The sequence below is a fragment of the Podarcis bocagei genome (genome assembly GCF_964188305.1).
Source record: "Podarcis bocagei genome assembly, chromosome: 5".
Taxonomy (NCBI): Eukaryota; Metazoa; Chordata; class Lepidosauria; order Squamata; family Lacertidae; genus Podarcis; species Podarcis bocagei.
Window position 1 is genome coordinate 40433732 of NC_138129.1, and position 16330 is coordinate 40450061.

General features: G+C 46.4%; 1 protein-coding gene across 2 annotated transcripts in view; it reads left to right on the top strand.

Moving 5' to 3' along the window:
• Window positions 1-2147: 2147 nt before the first annotated feature.
• PLXNA2 (plexin A2) overlaps window positions 2148-16330 on the top strand; it is a 412046-nt gene continuing 397863 nt past the window's right edge. Inside the window, exon 1 of one of the 2 annotated variants that reach the window (XM_081195162.1) lies at window positions 2148-2722. The gene's annotated coding sequence lies outside the window, so the exon portion shown is untranslated. The remainder of the gene's footprint in view (window positions 2723-16330) is intronic. The other variant, XM_081195163.1, reaches the window with a different exon arrangement.

The following is a 16330-nucleotide window of genomic DNA, read 5'->3' on the forward strand; positions in this document are numbered from 1 at the left end:
GCTTCAGGTTACAGACGCTTCAGGTTACAGACTCCGCTAACTCAAAAATAATACCTTGGGTTAAGAACTTTGCTTCAGGTGAGAACAGAAATTGCGCAGTGGCAGCAGGAGGCCCCATTAGCTAAAGTGGTACCTCAGGTTAAGAACAGTTTCAGGTTAAAAATGGACCTCCAGAACGAATTAAGTTCTTAACCCAAGGTACCACTGTAGTTCCAGTGATGATTTGCCTTGTGTATGTTACATTTGTTCCCACTTCCAACCAAAAAGATCACTGGAGAGTCATCTGCAATCAAAAAGTCTTTTGGGGTGTAGCAGCAGATTCCTCCCTGCCCACTCCCAATTCCCGTGTTCAGAGATGGTTAGTGAATATATTTAGATCCTGCCTTTCTTTTGAACGAATAAGAATCCCCCCTCCCTAGATAATTACTTACTTACTTACTTACTTGCTTGCTTGCTTGCTTGCTTGCTTACTTAGATTATTTATAACCTGCCTGCTGCACAAGCCACTGGGCCCTTTAAGGCACAGTCAACTAAGATAAGAACAATACATAAAACTCCATAAAATAACACATCCCTTAAAATATTCCATACAGCAACTCAACAATAATTCGCTACATTGCAATTTATTAATAGCAGCAGTAACAACTAATTGATTTGTCTCTCCTCCTCCAAACGTCCTCTGAAAAAGGTGGGTCTTAACCACCCTAAAGCTATCAACTTTACAGTTAAGAAATGGGGCCTCAGGAGGGTGGGACTTCTTGGTGGGAAAGGGGCCACCACTGAAAAGGCTTGCAGCATTTGTCATAGTACTAGACTAATCACATACATTTCCTGTATAGAAAGATGGATATCTAGCAATATTTTGAATGAAACGGACAAACGTCTGTAGTTAAAATGTGTTAGCTTTCTTCTGCGGCACTCCTGTGCCCACTTTATTAGGGAGGAAGGCTTACGTCTGAGTAAGCATGCATTGCCTTGCCCTGTTCATTTCTCTGCTTCCCCTGCCTAGAAATCTGGTGGGAAAATACTATTTCCCCGTGTTATATTGCACCTACCCGCCGCACCTTTGCACTCCCAGGTGTGTTTGTGTTTCCTGATTTCCGCACAGGAATTTCCTGAATTGATACACATCGAATATGACACGCCGTCGTAACTTAGCTTGACACTCGCCTATATGGAAACCCTGAACCCTACATTCCATAATCGCAAAACACTCTCCCGAGAGACTTTCAGCATAATGTGCAACAGACCGGAAGAAAGAGCTAGGGCCACCCTTTTTTCCTTTTTATTTGAAGGCTGCGATCCTGCGGTCACTTACTTAGGAGCCTGCCTCCCGGGGGCACTTGCTGCAAACGTTTTGGTGGTATGGGTGGAGGGACAAGGAGAAGAGTGAAGGAGAGAGGGAGGTCCCCCTCCCCTCCCTCCATCCCCAGGATGATGTCCCACCTGTGGCAACGCACCTGTGCGCCTGTTTTTACCTGGCCCAGCTCGCGCGGATCTGGGATTGAGCCCCCTGAGCCCACTTCCCCTTCTTCAGGCTGCCTTGCCGTCCCCTTTTTCGCCCGCCAGCCTTGGACGCAGGAGCCGGTGCCAGCCACCCCGATTCTTCCTCTTGAGCTCTGAATTCTGTTGCTTTTCCGCTGGAGTTTGGCTTTCTGCTCCCTCCCTCCTCGCCGCGCCCCTCCACTCCCTTCCCTTAGGAGCCAGCGAGGACCCCCACCCACTCCCTTGACAGGTAGCATCCCTGCTGTGGATGAAGGGGGGGCGACAACCCCGGCTGCGGATCTATTCCAAAACATATACCTGCTTCCACACACGCCCACCCCCTAAAAATCATCCCCGTTCTTTCCCGATCCAGCCAAAATCTCCCCCCTCCCTCCGACGGATTCCTTGATTTTGCTTTGCTCTGACGTTGCCGAGGAGAGAGGAAGAGAGAGAGAGAAGCGGGCGTGGGGGGAGTTCCAAAGACTGCAGCAAATTGGGGCAGGCCTGGGATCTGTGGGCGCTGGCCGGGGAAGGGTTAATCCCCGGTGCCTGTATGTTAATGAGCTCCATGGTAATGCAAGGAGGCCGGCTTTCGCGGGGAGGCTGCTGGTGATGGAGAGAGGAGGGAGGGAGGGAGGGAGAAGGAGCGCCGTGCCAGTCTAGCTCCTGTGGTACTGGCAGAAAGCGAGCGAGAGCGAAGCGCGCGGAGTGAGCGAGCGTGAGGGAGAGAGAGAGGGTGGGCGGGAGCGAGAGGGAAACGCCGAGCCACATCCATGAAGGAAATGACAGCGTGAGGCAGGCGAGGCAAGGCAGCCCTAGCCAGCCAGCCAGCCGCCGCCAAGGGGAAGCCTGCCGGGGCTCGCCGATGCCAGCCCGGAGTCCGAACGGATCCCTGAGGTGGCCAAGCCCCGCCAGCCAGACGAGCGGGAAGCAGCCTCGGGCACCGCATCTCGGGCACAACAAGCGGGCGAGGCGCGCGCGCCGGGCTGCTGCCGCGGAATGACTGACTGACTGACGCGCGGACTGAGTGCCGGAGGGGCGGCAGGCAGGCAGCGGCTCCGTCAGGCAGGAGGAGCAGCCGCCGCGCGACTTTCGGAATACAGATCCATGCCAGGCTGGCCGGGGGTTTCATGAAGCCGGGCTGTGTGTGGATTACCTCGCCGTAATTCCGAGGAGGGAGAGGGCGACGGGGAGCGCCCGGGGAGCGGCGAGGCGAAAGAGTCCTTCTGGAGCCTGGGTAAGTCCGCGAAGGCTGCCCACCACGGAGCCCGCGCCTTGCCCGCCAGCACCCGGTTCCCGCCCCGCTCGGCTCGCTTTGGAGCGCGGCAGGGCAGTCTGCTTTCCTTATCGAATCTCGACGGGTTTATGTTAAATATGATGATGGTGGCTCACCAGCCACTTTCCCGCCGTCGCGGCGGGGGGGGGGGGGAAGGTGTCGCCTCTCTTGACAGCGCGATCCCAGTCGCCGTGCCCGCTCCCCGTGGACTTCCGCGGGACTCGCTCCCAGGCTGGAAGGGGGTGTTGCTGCATGGAGAGGATTGCAAGCCGTCCAGGCGCTTCTCCCTCGGCGGGAACGGTGGCTTTCTAGCCGTGGGGACGCAAGACAGGTGCGTCTCTGGAGCCCACTCCCCTCGAGCCGTCGATGGCGGCAGGAGGTCGCTCCTCTGATCTCTAGGATCGCTGCTTCCAAACGGGCTCGATCTCTTCGGGATTGTGCTGCTCCTTCCGGAAGCCCGCTCCGCGTTTGGCGGAGGCAAGTGCGCTGGAAGAAGCAAACAGGTTCACCCTCCCGAAGAAAAGTTCCCACCGAGAGAGACTTGGAAGTGGTTTCGATTTCCCTTTGGAAACGTCTCTCCCAGTGTCCCAGCAGCTTCTGGGGGGCGGGGTATGACTTTGTATCCATGGTTCAAACCCTGCAGAGATGGTGAGCCCCCCCCCCAAAAAAACCCAAAGTTGCTTGCTTAATAGAATATCCCACCGCTGAAGCTTTTCTGTCTGTTGCACTGGTTTGCATTCCTCCTTATAATGCGGGTACCAGCCTCTCTGGGACCCTCTTTTGCAATGTGGCTCGCTGCTAAACTTCGTGTTTCTAGAGACTGTGGGTTGTTAAGTGCTGCCACAATAACTCCCAGTTAGATGATGAAGTCCACGGAACCACACTGAACAGAGGAGGAGTTTGCATGGTAAGGAAAGAGATAGGATCTGCTTTGGTTTGGGGATTCTGCAGGTGAGGAGGGAATAATAAGGGATACATCCAATTAGTAGACCATTGAAACCAATGGACTAAAGGTATGCCCAATCATTTCAACACGTCTACTCTGAGTATGGTCAGCATTGGAACTTACCCTGTGAATGCCCCCCCCCCCGTTGTGTTTACAAGCATTCTCCCAGGATTTGTATAACTTGTCAGTAAAATGGGTCACTTTAGCAGCTCTGACTGATTGTGGGTTATGAGCTCTCATTGACTGGGCTGCCTTATTGATGACATCGTTCCACCAAGTTAAGTCAATGACCTACTTTTTCTATGGTCAGGAGACTGATATAACTATTCAGCAAAGACCAAATGCCATTCAAAGCCTGCAACGTCAATACCTTCAACACTTCATTTCCTTGGTATCCCCCTTGGCCAGCTCCTCCATCCCTCCATGAACCTGCAGACTTTTTATAACACAGTGTTTTGGTATCATTCTGTTAAAACTGAATGAAAACAACCAGTGTAGACTTTGGAAGTAATATACAGTTGAAAGTTTCGTGCAGTGTGGGTCTTGAAATGGAACAAAAAGTGATTCTTTGCTCTGATGGACCCACTGCAAGAAGATGAAGGTAACCCCTATTTATTCGCCATTCCCTGAATCACTATTTTCAGTGTATTTATTTGTTGACTGACCCCATCCCAGCACAACTTAAAAGAGGTTTGTGCTGTGGAAAGAGGTAATGGATTCTGTTTCAGAATCTGAACAAATTCCAAAAATGTAATAGACACTTCCTTTCTCTCTTGACACACACACCCCTCATCCCTGATCTAACCCTGCCTGATACTTCTCTTTAACCCTGTAATCTTCTGAACTCCTCAGCTGAAGAATATGAATTTCCTAGAATACAAAATTTAAACAAACAAATCCAGCAGTTCCAATCACTCTGATGGTAGAGAATAAATGTTTCCCTGCCTTTGGCTCTCTCTGTTTGGCAAAATTACATTTAACACAGGACAAGTTGGCTTGCAGTGCGACAAAATGGAAATGGCATTTGGAATGGGTTTTGTGGTGGAGACACAGGGACCACATGGTTTTTCAAAGGTGTCTCCTGTAATCTGAAACCCCCTGTGCTGAAAGGAGCAATGAAGAACTTTCTGCTTGGTTGCAAGGTTTCTTGAAGGCTTCGAAAGTTTTTTTTGCTACTTTCAGGCTATAGGCATCCCTCATGTTCCATTGCAGTGTTTTGGGACTTGCACTGAGAAAGTTGCAAACAACTCTAGGGAAGTCATTTGGATACCAACGTGCAAAACTCCAGAAAGCCATGGTGCAAGTAATTTGCATGTTTAGCCAAAACTCCCTGTAGTATTCTGGTGCACCAGTAAAAGTTATTCATGTGAGTGATTCCCCGCCCCCCGGCAACCCAGAACTTCGTAAGTGCAGGTACACATGACTGTCTGTTTCTGCCCACTTTCACAACTGTTCCCAAAGAGAACTATCTCCTCAGCAGTGTCCAAAAGGCTGTCATCCTCCACTGGCAACAATAAAGTATTACTCTGTTGTTTCCACTCACACTTTAACTCTTGCCCTGGATCAATGTGTGCTAAAAGTTCACACCCTCTACTCTTTTTGCAAACACCATTTTGGCAGTCTACCTGCCCATCTAATTCTAAGCAACTGCACTGGTAGGGATGTGTCCTCCTGCTTTCTCTCTTCGGATATTTCCATTCAGTCCCTGGAACATTTTACTCCTTTGCCTGTCAGGCATCCATAAAAGAATAATGGTAGCAGCAGCAGCAGCAGCAATAATAATAATAATAATAATAATAGCTCCCTGCCTCTCTCCCAACCTGAGCCAGTGGGTGCTCTTGAGACAGGCCGTTTCCCCCATTTCCAAACACTCTTGATTATTCAGCTAATCTTTATTTCATGGGCACGTTACAAGAAACACACAAACAGAGGGAGAGAGAGTGGAAGGCGGTGACATGTTTAAAATACACAAGAAAGGCGCTGGCAGGAATATAATCATCCTTATTCTGCTGATATGAAATATTTATGGCTCTAAGTTGTGGCGAGGTTCTCTCCCCCTTCCCCCTTCCTCTTTGCAAACCTTTCAGCACCACCCCTCCCCTTTCTGCCTCGGTAAAAATCATATTTAAACAATTCAGCACGGGGCCCTTCATTCTTACGCTTTACCCCCTCACCCAGCTGTCTCTTCGTGTAGCTGCGCACAGCTGTCTACACGCGTAGCCGGGGGGTACAATGTACTTCTGTCCATCACTACAAATGGGAAAACCAGGAATTGCTAGCCAAGCTACTAACCAAATCATAAAGAGACCCACGCATTGTGTTACAGTCTGTTAACTAGAAATAATTCACAACCATCCATTTAGCCAGGCCTGGGAAGGAGGGGGAAGCCTACAAAAGAAGCCCCCCACACCCTCATTTCCCTCTCCTTCCTTCATCCAAGGTGCCTGTATTTGATAGCCAAAGCCTGCTTACCCCCTTGGGCATTCTGTTATTAATTCATTAGATCTGATCTTACTTTATTTTATTTTATTTTGCTCCCTCCTGGCATTCTCCCTCCCCACCCCCACCCCACCCCTTCTCACAATTCAAACAGTGGTGAATGGACAAAACTCCCTCAAGGGAAACATTTTTTCACTTAGTTACAAAGATTTCATGGCTAATTAGAGTAAATGTGGTTTTAAGAGTGTTAATCTCTTAACCAGCTTGGCTGGCAGGCCAGGGCGCTTACAAAAGGAAGAGAAGGATGAATAGAGGAAGAGGGGGCTGCTTCTCAGGGTTCTACCATTATTGATGACGGTGTCCATCCTAGCCAATAAGAGCCCTGTAGATGGTCAAGTTAGGCCCACCGCTCCTCTCAGTGAGGGATCCCTTCATAGAACAGGGCTCTGTCTTGATGTGGTTTGTATTCCCAGCCCTCCCCTACATGACCCCAAATTAGTGCCTGTGAAACCTAAAGCCTCAGAGGCTGAGGCAAAGGAAAAAAAGTTATTTGTCCTTAGAAAAGAGATTTCTGGAAAGCTTCGATGATAATAACATCAGAACAGAAAGAGGATCAAGGCAGTGTATTCTACTTGGCAGGTACAGGCTGCTGCCTAACGTGTTTTATGGGCAAGTTCATCCAATGCAGCTAAAAAAATAAACTCTGTTTCCCCAAACTCCACCAGCCCCATGGTTAGGGATGATGGGAACTGGAGTCTGGCAATGTGTGGAAGGGACCACAGGTTACACACCCCTGTGCTATATATAGCCTATGAAGTGTGATGAGAGGGAGGGTGCTGACGTATGATCCAAAGACTTCTTCTCTGCCAAACATTTTGCAGGGAAGTTTTCTGAAACAGTTGAACCCTCCCCAGTCTCTTCAGTGGAGGCCCTTCACCCTCTTGTCTCCAAAAGATGGATCTGAGGACACATAGACAAATAAGGAGAGTTGTTTGTGTGCAGAATCATTCTGTCTCTGCCCAGCGTATCAGTTTTGCTTCAAGGTCAAATGTATGTTAATGATGGAGAGGTGAGGCAAGTGCTTCCAATTTTTCTTCTTGTTGACATCGTTTTCAGATCCAGAAGTGTTAAGGAGGGGGGGGGGAGGAAAGAAGGAAGAACAAGAAAAAAGAAATCTCCCTGTCAAACCACTTTGGCATGAGCAGGAGTTAGTTGTGGGGTGGGATTTGTTTGTTTATTTATTTAAAATAAGGTTTCTTCTCTGAAGCAGATGGCTCCTGCCAGACCTGCAATCCATCTTCTCCTTGATACCATTTTGACATAAGACCCAACTCCAGGGCGCTGCAAGCCGAGGACTCCTGAGCTTGGCAAAAAAAACCCAGAGCCACTGATTAAGAATGCTCTGGATTTTCTGTTGAGCTTCTTGTTTATTTAAATGTGCCTGCCTTTTCCTTTTCTCTATGCTCAAGACATCCCAAAGTTTTCTCCAGTGACTTTCATCTTTTCGATTTTCACATGAACGGGTTGTGAAACCTGCAGTGCCACTTTTCCCCACTAGAGGGGGGCTCCTGCAGATAAAGGTTGATATACTGGAAAGGAACTTTTGTATAGAGCAGTGAGTGGGTGGTAGTGGTGCCGGGAGCGGGACACTCTGCTATGATCATGCCACTGTTCAGAATCTGCTAAAAACCACCCAGTCTTTTCCTTCTGTATATCATATGGTGAAGCAAGGCATGCCTGTGCAGTTGTGTGCTTAAAATGTGATATACATATGGCCTGCGAAGTCCTAGCTGTGAATGGCAGTAGCAGTATGGGGGGGGGAGCAAGAGCAGTTGAGTACTTGAAAAGCATTCCTGGTCTTGAACCAGGTTGATGTTTTCTCCCCTCATTTTATCAGGGAGAGAGACCTGCTTTCAGAATCTTCTCAGCATGGTTCCATCTTTCTATCGCCCCTGCTGTGGCTGGAATGTAGCTCTGAGAACAGCCACAGATGTTAGTAAAACAGCATTAGGAGGACTCTCAGAAATATAAAAATGCAGCAACTCAGAAAACTGATGTCAGTTGTGAGGTCTCTCTCTTTCGTTCCCTTTCTCTCTCTAATCCAATATACCTTGCACCATGTCTGCTCCGCTGCTTGCTGTTTTGCCTGAATTAGGTCCCATCCTTGTGCTTCATTGGCTGGGAGAATATAGTGCGGCCTGACTCTGTTGGCAAACGGGGATACTGCTGGCATCTCTGTGGGATGGTGCATGCCAGCAGAGGGGTTCTGGGAAAGCGTTGGCCTCCCTTCCAATCTGATTGAGCCCAGCTCGTGTTTCTGAGTTTAATCTACGCTTCTCTTTGGGCTGAAATTGAACTGGGGGGTGGAGGTGGCAGAAGGGGGGTGGCAGGTGGAGGCTGGAAATATGAAAAGAGAGATAAATGTATCGTGTTATGAAAGTTTAATCCTGCTTTGCTGTGGCTAAAATTACATTCAGGGCTGGAGATAAAAGGCATCGGAGTAACATTATAAAAAGGCCAGATCATCTTAAAAAGCAGAGCGATAGCGAGCCCAAGTCAGACAAGCCATCAATCCAATGCTCACACACAGAGGCAGTTCTCCAAGGGAGCGGAGAAGCAAATGAGGTGTGCTGCCGGTTCCCTCCTGCCTAATACTGCTGACTTGCTGCAGTGGGAAAAGAAAAGGCACTTGGCTCAGAATGTCCATATCTGAGAAATGGCCTGGTGTGTTGTTTGTCGGCCACTTTCTTCGTGGGCTGGCTGGGGGAACCTTGAACAGCGGGATCTCAGGGACCCCAACAGTGCAATCTGGAGACGATTAGCCGCACTTGGAGGATCACAGAAGGTTGAGAGGTCTGTGAAGTTTTGGCATATGCACGATGCTGCTCAATAAGGCACACTGGAATGAATGTGAACTATGGTGGAAGTGAAACAGTGGAGCAAGTGAAACAAGTGAAACTGTCAGCAGCTTGTGTGTTTCAATAGATGGGTTGCACAGCGGACCTGAGTTCAAATGCTGCTCTCCTTAGATCCTGCGTATATTTCATATTATTAAATAGCAACCCCTTTGGTATTTGTTAGACATTTGGAAAAAGCAAAGGCCAAACCAGTTCTTTATCTTTCTTGAAGCACATGCATTCATCAGCCCTCTCTCCAACTGCCACCAATGATTTCATGCTGTTCGTGTGCTTCTTGTGTTCAGTACCTCTGAAGTCCTCAGTGACTCCTTTACATGTGAACTTTCAGGGTTAAGGCCAGGAAAGAAAGCCAATTCAACCCAGTATTCTTCATAATGTTGCACAAATGGTTAATGACCGCTGAGAATGAGAACTCTGGGAGAAGATGAGCCAAATGGCAGTTGGTATAGGCCTTGCTGCATTACTTCTTTTTGCTGAGGCAGAGTGTCAGCCAAGAGAAGAGTTAATAGGCACACTCTTTCCCTGCAAAACAAAATGTAAAAATAAACACTTGAGATATAACTTATAACTGGTTCTCACCTCCATATTAGTTGGAGTTTCTGTTTATCGGTGGGGATGGAGCAAGACTAGTCAAAACAATTTACTGCCTGAGGCAATGAAAAGACAGTGCTTCCCCTTCTCCCCAGTTCCACAAGCTGAATGAATCCCATTGGACTGGAAGTTGAAGGGACTAGAGAAGACAGAAAGAAGCTTTGGGAATTGTCACCATTCGGCTCCCATAGTGGCCTCTCCCTCCACACACCCCAACTGCCACCACAGGAGCATCTTGCCCTGAGGAGAGGGGAGAAGAAGCAGTAACAGCTTTTTCTAAACAAACAAGTTGTCTTATCCATTCTATTGTAACTTTATATATACAGTGGAACCTCGGTTTTCTAACATAATCCATTCCAGAAGTCTGTTCAACTTCCAAAATGTTTGAAAACCAGGGATCAAAGGGCTGTCAGAAAGTTCAATGGGGAAAATTGAGAAACACGCCTCGGAAGCCGTTCAACTTCCGAGGCATGTTTGAAAACGGAAGCATTCACTTCTGGGTTTTTGGCAGCCGAGATGTTTGAAAACCGAGGTTTGACTCTGTGTGTGTGTGTGTGTGTGTGTGTGTGTGTGTGTGTGTGTGTGTGTGTGTACTTTGCTTGTAATCATCTTACAACTGGACAGCAATTGTATGCCGCAATCCCCACCACATCCTTTGCCTGATTTTGGCCATCCATTTTTTCCTAATGGTAGCTCTGGGGTGGAAATCTGAAAAGAGAACAGATTGTGATTGTTCTGTCTGCTGATAGACTTCTTTTTTTCTGACCTCACAGTGACTACCTGCCCCAAAGACTGAACTATAGGCCCTCACTCTATCACTGCGTCTAGGTATAGTTTCTCTTTCTAGTGTCTTCTGACCAGTATCTCTTAGTTCTTTCATGACACCTAACACCCTTTTTGCCCAATCCATATCACCAGTATATAGAATTATCCACCCTCCCCTTCTCTGGCAGAAAACCCCACATACATTTGTTGTGTCCAGTTTTATACTGTAGTTTTCCTCAGCCCACCCTGAGGTAGCATTTTCTGTGCATCTGCTCTTCTTGTCCTTATGCTGAGTTTCCAACAATTCATTTCTGCCAGTTTTCCTAGCATTTGCACCACTGATTTGAACCCATAGACCAGTGTTTCTCAAACTTGGGTCCCTAGCTTTTGTTGGAATACAACTCCCATCAACCCTGACAACTGATCCTACTAGCTAGGGATGATGAGAGTTGTAGTCCAACAACAGCTGGGGACCCAAATTTGAGCAACACAGCTATAGACAGAAAGTGTGAGCGAGAGCGTCATTGTAGTAACAAGTATGGTTTTCCCCTCACAGGCAGGCAGGCAGGCAGGCAGGCAGGCAGGCAGGCAGGCCTTCTTCTCCTTTGAAGTAAACTTCAAGAAAGTGAAAGGTGACATCTGGATAAATATTACGGTGACCTCTCACCTCCCATTCCTCCTCCAGCTTCGCCTTTCTTATCACTCCCTAATGAATCCATCAACGTGGCAGCAGGAGGGAGAACAGCTCCTCCAGGCCAAAGCAAATTTTATTCCCCCAGCACCAATTTCCTCAAGGGTGGGTAAAGGGAAGAAGTGTTCCAAATTTTGAGGAATACTTCAGTTATTTTGAAGCCAACATCCAAACAGGAAAGGAAAGTCTCCTTCCTAGTTGCCTGGAGTGACCGGGAGGCTGGGCGAGTGTGAGATAAACATTTATTTTATTTTATTTTTGCAACATCAAAGCACTACTGGAGTGAGGCAGTCTGTACTCCCCAAGCTTGTTGAAGGCAGCTGAGATCTGAGGTTATCAAATACTCAAAGTTGGCTCTTGGGAAAATCACTGTAATTTTGTGATAGTGTTGTTTTCTCACCCCGTCTCTCTGCTCTTTGCAATAAATATTTGAAAGCTAGAGTAGATGGGGCTTTTAAAATATCAGCAATGTTCACATTGGGGCGCCTTGGTCCTGAGCTTCTGGGGGATTCCTGTGTCATTCACAGGTATGCAGGAGGGCTTTGTTCTTTGCAAGTTTTGATATGAATTCACCTGATCTGCACCTCCTGGAATAATGTGCAGACTGGAATGCAATTTACCCTACAGATTTTATATTTCTCCAAATTTTGAGATGCAGCTCTTGACTTTTAAAAAAACACCAAACTGTACATTAAAATGCATATTTTTGGGGCAAATACATTTAGAAATGTGTACTTAAAGAGAAAATACATTTAGAAATGTGTATTTTGTGAGAAAATATGCATTTATTGTTTTTGTATAGATTTAAAAAACACCTCTGATTAATGCAGAAATGGAATGAATTTATGAATGAACACATGTGAAAATGACTGTTCCAGCCACCATATTTATGGGGATAAAAATGCATCTAGTGATAGTGCAAGGCATAGTTCTTCCAACAGTGTAAGGCAATGCTCTTCAACTTTGTACCCTCTGATGTGTGGGCTAAACTGATTGGGGATGATGGGAGTTGAAGTCCAGCAACATTCGGGGACCCAAAGTTAAAGAATGATGATGTAAAGGGCTTTGTGGTATGGAATCAAGGCTGACGATAAATGGACTAAGATGAGACTATAAGAAAAAGAAACAAAAGGATTCAGGCAAGACTATTGAATGTGTTAATACCAGCAGCAAGAGTTAAAATGGTCCACTCATGAAGGGCAGCAGGTGGGTGATTGGATAGGAAAGTTAGATTAGGATGGAGGACAAGTACTATGCAGGAGCAAGGCTGAAATGTGGGAGCTGATGGTGGGTCACCAGGGAGAGCAGATCAAGGAACCATCCAAAACAGAGAGAAAAACATGACAATGATAGTGGAAATATAGGGAGCTTTTGTAGCAAGATCAGGGATTCACAAGGTCCTAGCTGAGACCTCCTTTACTGCTTGCACCTGAGCTGCTTCCATGAAATTTGCTTGGATCCTACACCCATGTTCTGGAACATGATACTCCACACTTACCCAGGCCCATTCCTCCTGTGATTGCAACTGTTCTATCCCTCATAAACCCTGACTTGGATATAAACAGGTTCTGTTATGATCACAGTAAACCCCTCAACAATCATGCAAAGTAGATATTATGATACCCCCTACAAATTGGTTGGTTCTGAGTCTACAAGAGTGATTGGTTTGCCTAAAACCACTGAGTATGTTCATAGCTGAGATGAGAGTTAAACCAATGGCTTCCCCACTCACACGCTTAGCTGCAACATTGCACCAGTTCTTATCAGCTGCTGGGAAGCCAATTTTTATGTTTCTCCCTTAAAGCACCAAGCAGCATAAGGCAGCCAAACTCCCACTGCTCTTTACCAGTTTTCAGGAAGCTGAGAAAAACAGGAAACTTCTAGGGAGCAGTGCTTAGTCACAAACTGTTCTACATATGGAGGCTTTCAAGGAAGCTGACCACTGTTATGTACAGGCCTTAGTAAGACGCTGCTGACTCACCTTGGAAAAAATTATTCGGGTTATTTCCAGAGGTGATCTCTTTAGGAACAAATGCCTCTGGGAGAGGTTTGCATGCTTGCTTGAGACTGTATATTTCATTACTGGTCAGTTACCTTATTTGTAATCAGGGAATCCTATAAAATCCAGTAGAGGTTTGCCTTGCCTTTTCAGTAAGTAACACCTGAACTGATCTTCCTCTTCTACCTTTCTCCCTAAGTCCCCTTTCCTTATCTGCCTTGTCTTTCTAAGCCTGATGGCAGCTCCCCCTCTTTTTAAATTGGCATTAGCTGCTTAGGGGGATATTGTTTGAAAAGTGAAATATAAACGTTGAAAATCAACTGGAAAATGGGGGTCCCTCTAAAGTTGGAAATCCTTCTTTCTCACCTAAAGTTGTTCAGTGCTATGTAAATGGATAGTCTGTGTGGCACCCGGGTGGGGGGAGGGGAAGACACATTAAGAGAGTGAAGGAAAAGATCCATACCTGTCAATTCTACCACTTTCCAAATGAACCCAGAGCTTCGCCCATGGGAAGTGGAAACACATTCAGTAGATCTCATTGATCTGATCTGTTACGGTTAGATGAACTTGACCTGAAAGTGACATCGGGTCAATGAGATTTACCAAACAAAGTCTTCTGCTTCCCATAGGTCAGCCCTGCGGTTAACCAAAAGGCAGTCAGGTTAGCACCTCAACATTTATTCCTACCACTCTACTTTGATCTTTGCCCTAAAAGTGGAAGGCTCAGAAAGACATGGTCGCACAGGGTCTAGGCATGCAGCAACAGATTTACTGTTTTGTTCCAAACCTCACCGTGCTAAGCATCTTATTCTACATCCAGAATAATTAGCCTCAGAAGCCCTGTGTGAGTGTCTCTGGCAATTAATGGCATCTGGTCCCCATAGCAGACTTCTTTAAAATGCTGTTGAATCCCAGAGCAGTAGCTACTATTCTCAGAGGAGAGTAAATTGAAGGGAAGTTTATTTAGCCAGCATCAGGAGCAAAAATACTGCCACCTCCATACAGTTCATGAATAGAATGGACTGTAGCAGTTTAGAGGACCTAAGATTGCTATATATGTCCTTGGGTGGTGGCCTTTTGCATGTTCCCCAAGGACAGATGTATGGAAAGAAAGTCTGTCATTCAGCCTCGGGTGTGATTATCACTAAGGTTGCAATCTTATGCACACTTAACAGTGAGTAAACCTCAATAAACACAGTGAGGATGTACTTCTGAGTAAACAGCATTGAATTATGATGAACAGCTCACACTCTTCAATCCATTCCTGCTCCTGTTCAGCTGTAATGTTTTCTTTTAACAGGGTGAACATCCCCATCTTTTCTTTAATGCATTTTAGTGCTGTTCAGATAACCTACCGCACTTAGACATAGAGTGCCGGAGAAATGCAGAGCATGTTTTAATGGCTCTAGTGCAGGTGTACCAGGTTGCTAATGAGACCTTAATGTCGGTGGCATCATCATTGCCATGGAGAGGCAAGGGGACAGCAGCCAAAGCACGCTCCCTTTAACTGACATAAATGATCCATTAAATATTGCTGTGTTGTAGGCCTGCACAACTTGTGACCCACCAAGTCAAATGCCCTGTTTTTTTAAGTCTCAACTGAAAAGCAAAACCAGGAGATTTATCAAAGCCCATAGTGGGCTGTAATGTGTAGACAGGGAGTTGAACTTGACATAGTGCATCACACAGTGCTAATCACTGCAAAAGGGAAGAATGCCATGTTACCCTAGGATAACCCTCTTGTTACCCTCTTGAACCTTGAGTCCCCAGGTGTTGTTTAACTACAACTCCCATAATCCCTGGCCATTAGCTAAGCTGGTTGAAGATGATAGGATTTGTAGTGCAACAACAAGTTTGTATTCCAAGGACCCAAGAACACTGCTCCAGGAAGTCAGTGCCATAATTATATTTGTTTTGAGCCTTGCCCCTGATACAGCCTGGATCATATTTATGGCCTTCATGCAACACACAGGGTGAAGTGTCCAAATGGACAACATTGTGCTGTCCTAGACACATTCACCAGCACATTCCTCATCACACAAAAGTCCAGCTGCATCCCTGAGGATATCCTTCAAGGCAAACTTTTGGAAAGCGCTAAATGTGGTTTATGGTAATCACCACTAGAGGACTCACAATTATTCCATAAATCCCCCCACCCCAGTACTCACAACTTTCATCCTCATTACCAAATGTTTCAGTGGAAAGAGCCTGAGCTAGGGAATCCTGTACATACTTTGGCTGCACCTTTGATATCATTGCAATGGTAGACCTAATATTGTGGAAGGCCTTTTTTCCAGCCATTGCCCTCGATCTAGAATCAACCTGGGAGCCTCTGGAAACATGAAGCTTGCAAAGCTCAGTGTGCTGCTACAATCTGCCTGGGCTGATAGATGCCAAGGCTGGTCCATGTCAGCTTTAAAGCTGTGTAGCAATGGCAGAGAGCCTGCGAACCCAGTTAAAGAGCAAGCCTAGGAGTTCTTATTTGCTTGGTTGCTCTCTGTGTAATAATGTTCTGATAGAAGGGATTGTGCAATGCAGCCTTTCAAAGCATAGAAATCACACGGCATGGGCAATTCTAGTGCATCAGTTCCACCAAATAAATTCTCTGACTTGGAGGTGGTCACACATTGTGGCAGCCCAGGCTGCAAAGCACCAGAACAAATTTTTGGGAAGATGCAAAGACAGCTGCTGTTTAAGGACTCCAAAGCCTGTTTCAGTATTTGTTCAAAAATGGATAAATAAGTAGAATATGCCATAGGGATAGTGGACCAGTGTGAAGCTTCTTTCTTTTCTTTTTAAGTTTAGAAACCCCGATTGATTTTTATTTTATTTTTTGGCCTAAATTTTACCACTCTTCATCTAGTTTTCAAGAGGCAATAGTTGGTAATTTTGTCTTCCCAACCCCCAGCCCACCTCTGAAGAGGAATCTAGGCTTTAGTCGGTTTTAAAAAGATTATAGTACTCTGGTTTTCAGATTTAAGGGGCCCTTATAATGTAACTCTAATTGACATTTAGTAGCCACATCTTCAAAAAGCTCTGCCAGGTACTTTGGAAATTTTGTCTCCATTAGGAAAAATTGGCCTGTGCAGCCCACAGAACCTAGAAACTACCACATCTGTGTGCAGCAGAGAATAGACATAAAGGACTCCTAGGGATTGATTTGGGGGTGTATTATGCTGCTGTGTTGTTGAAGTTTAAGCAGGTCTTTGACTGGTTCTTG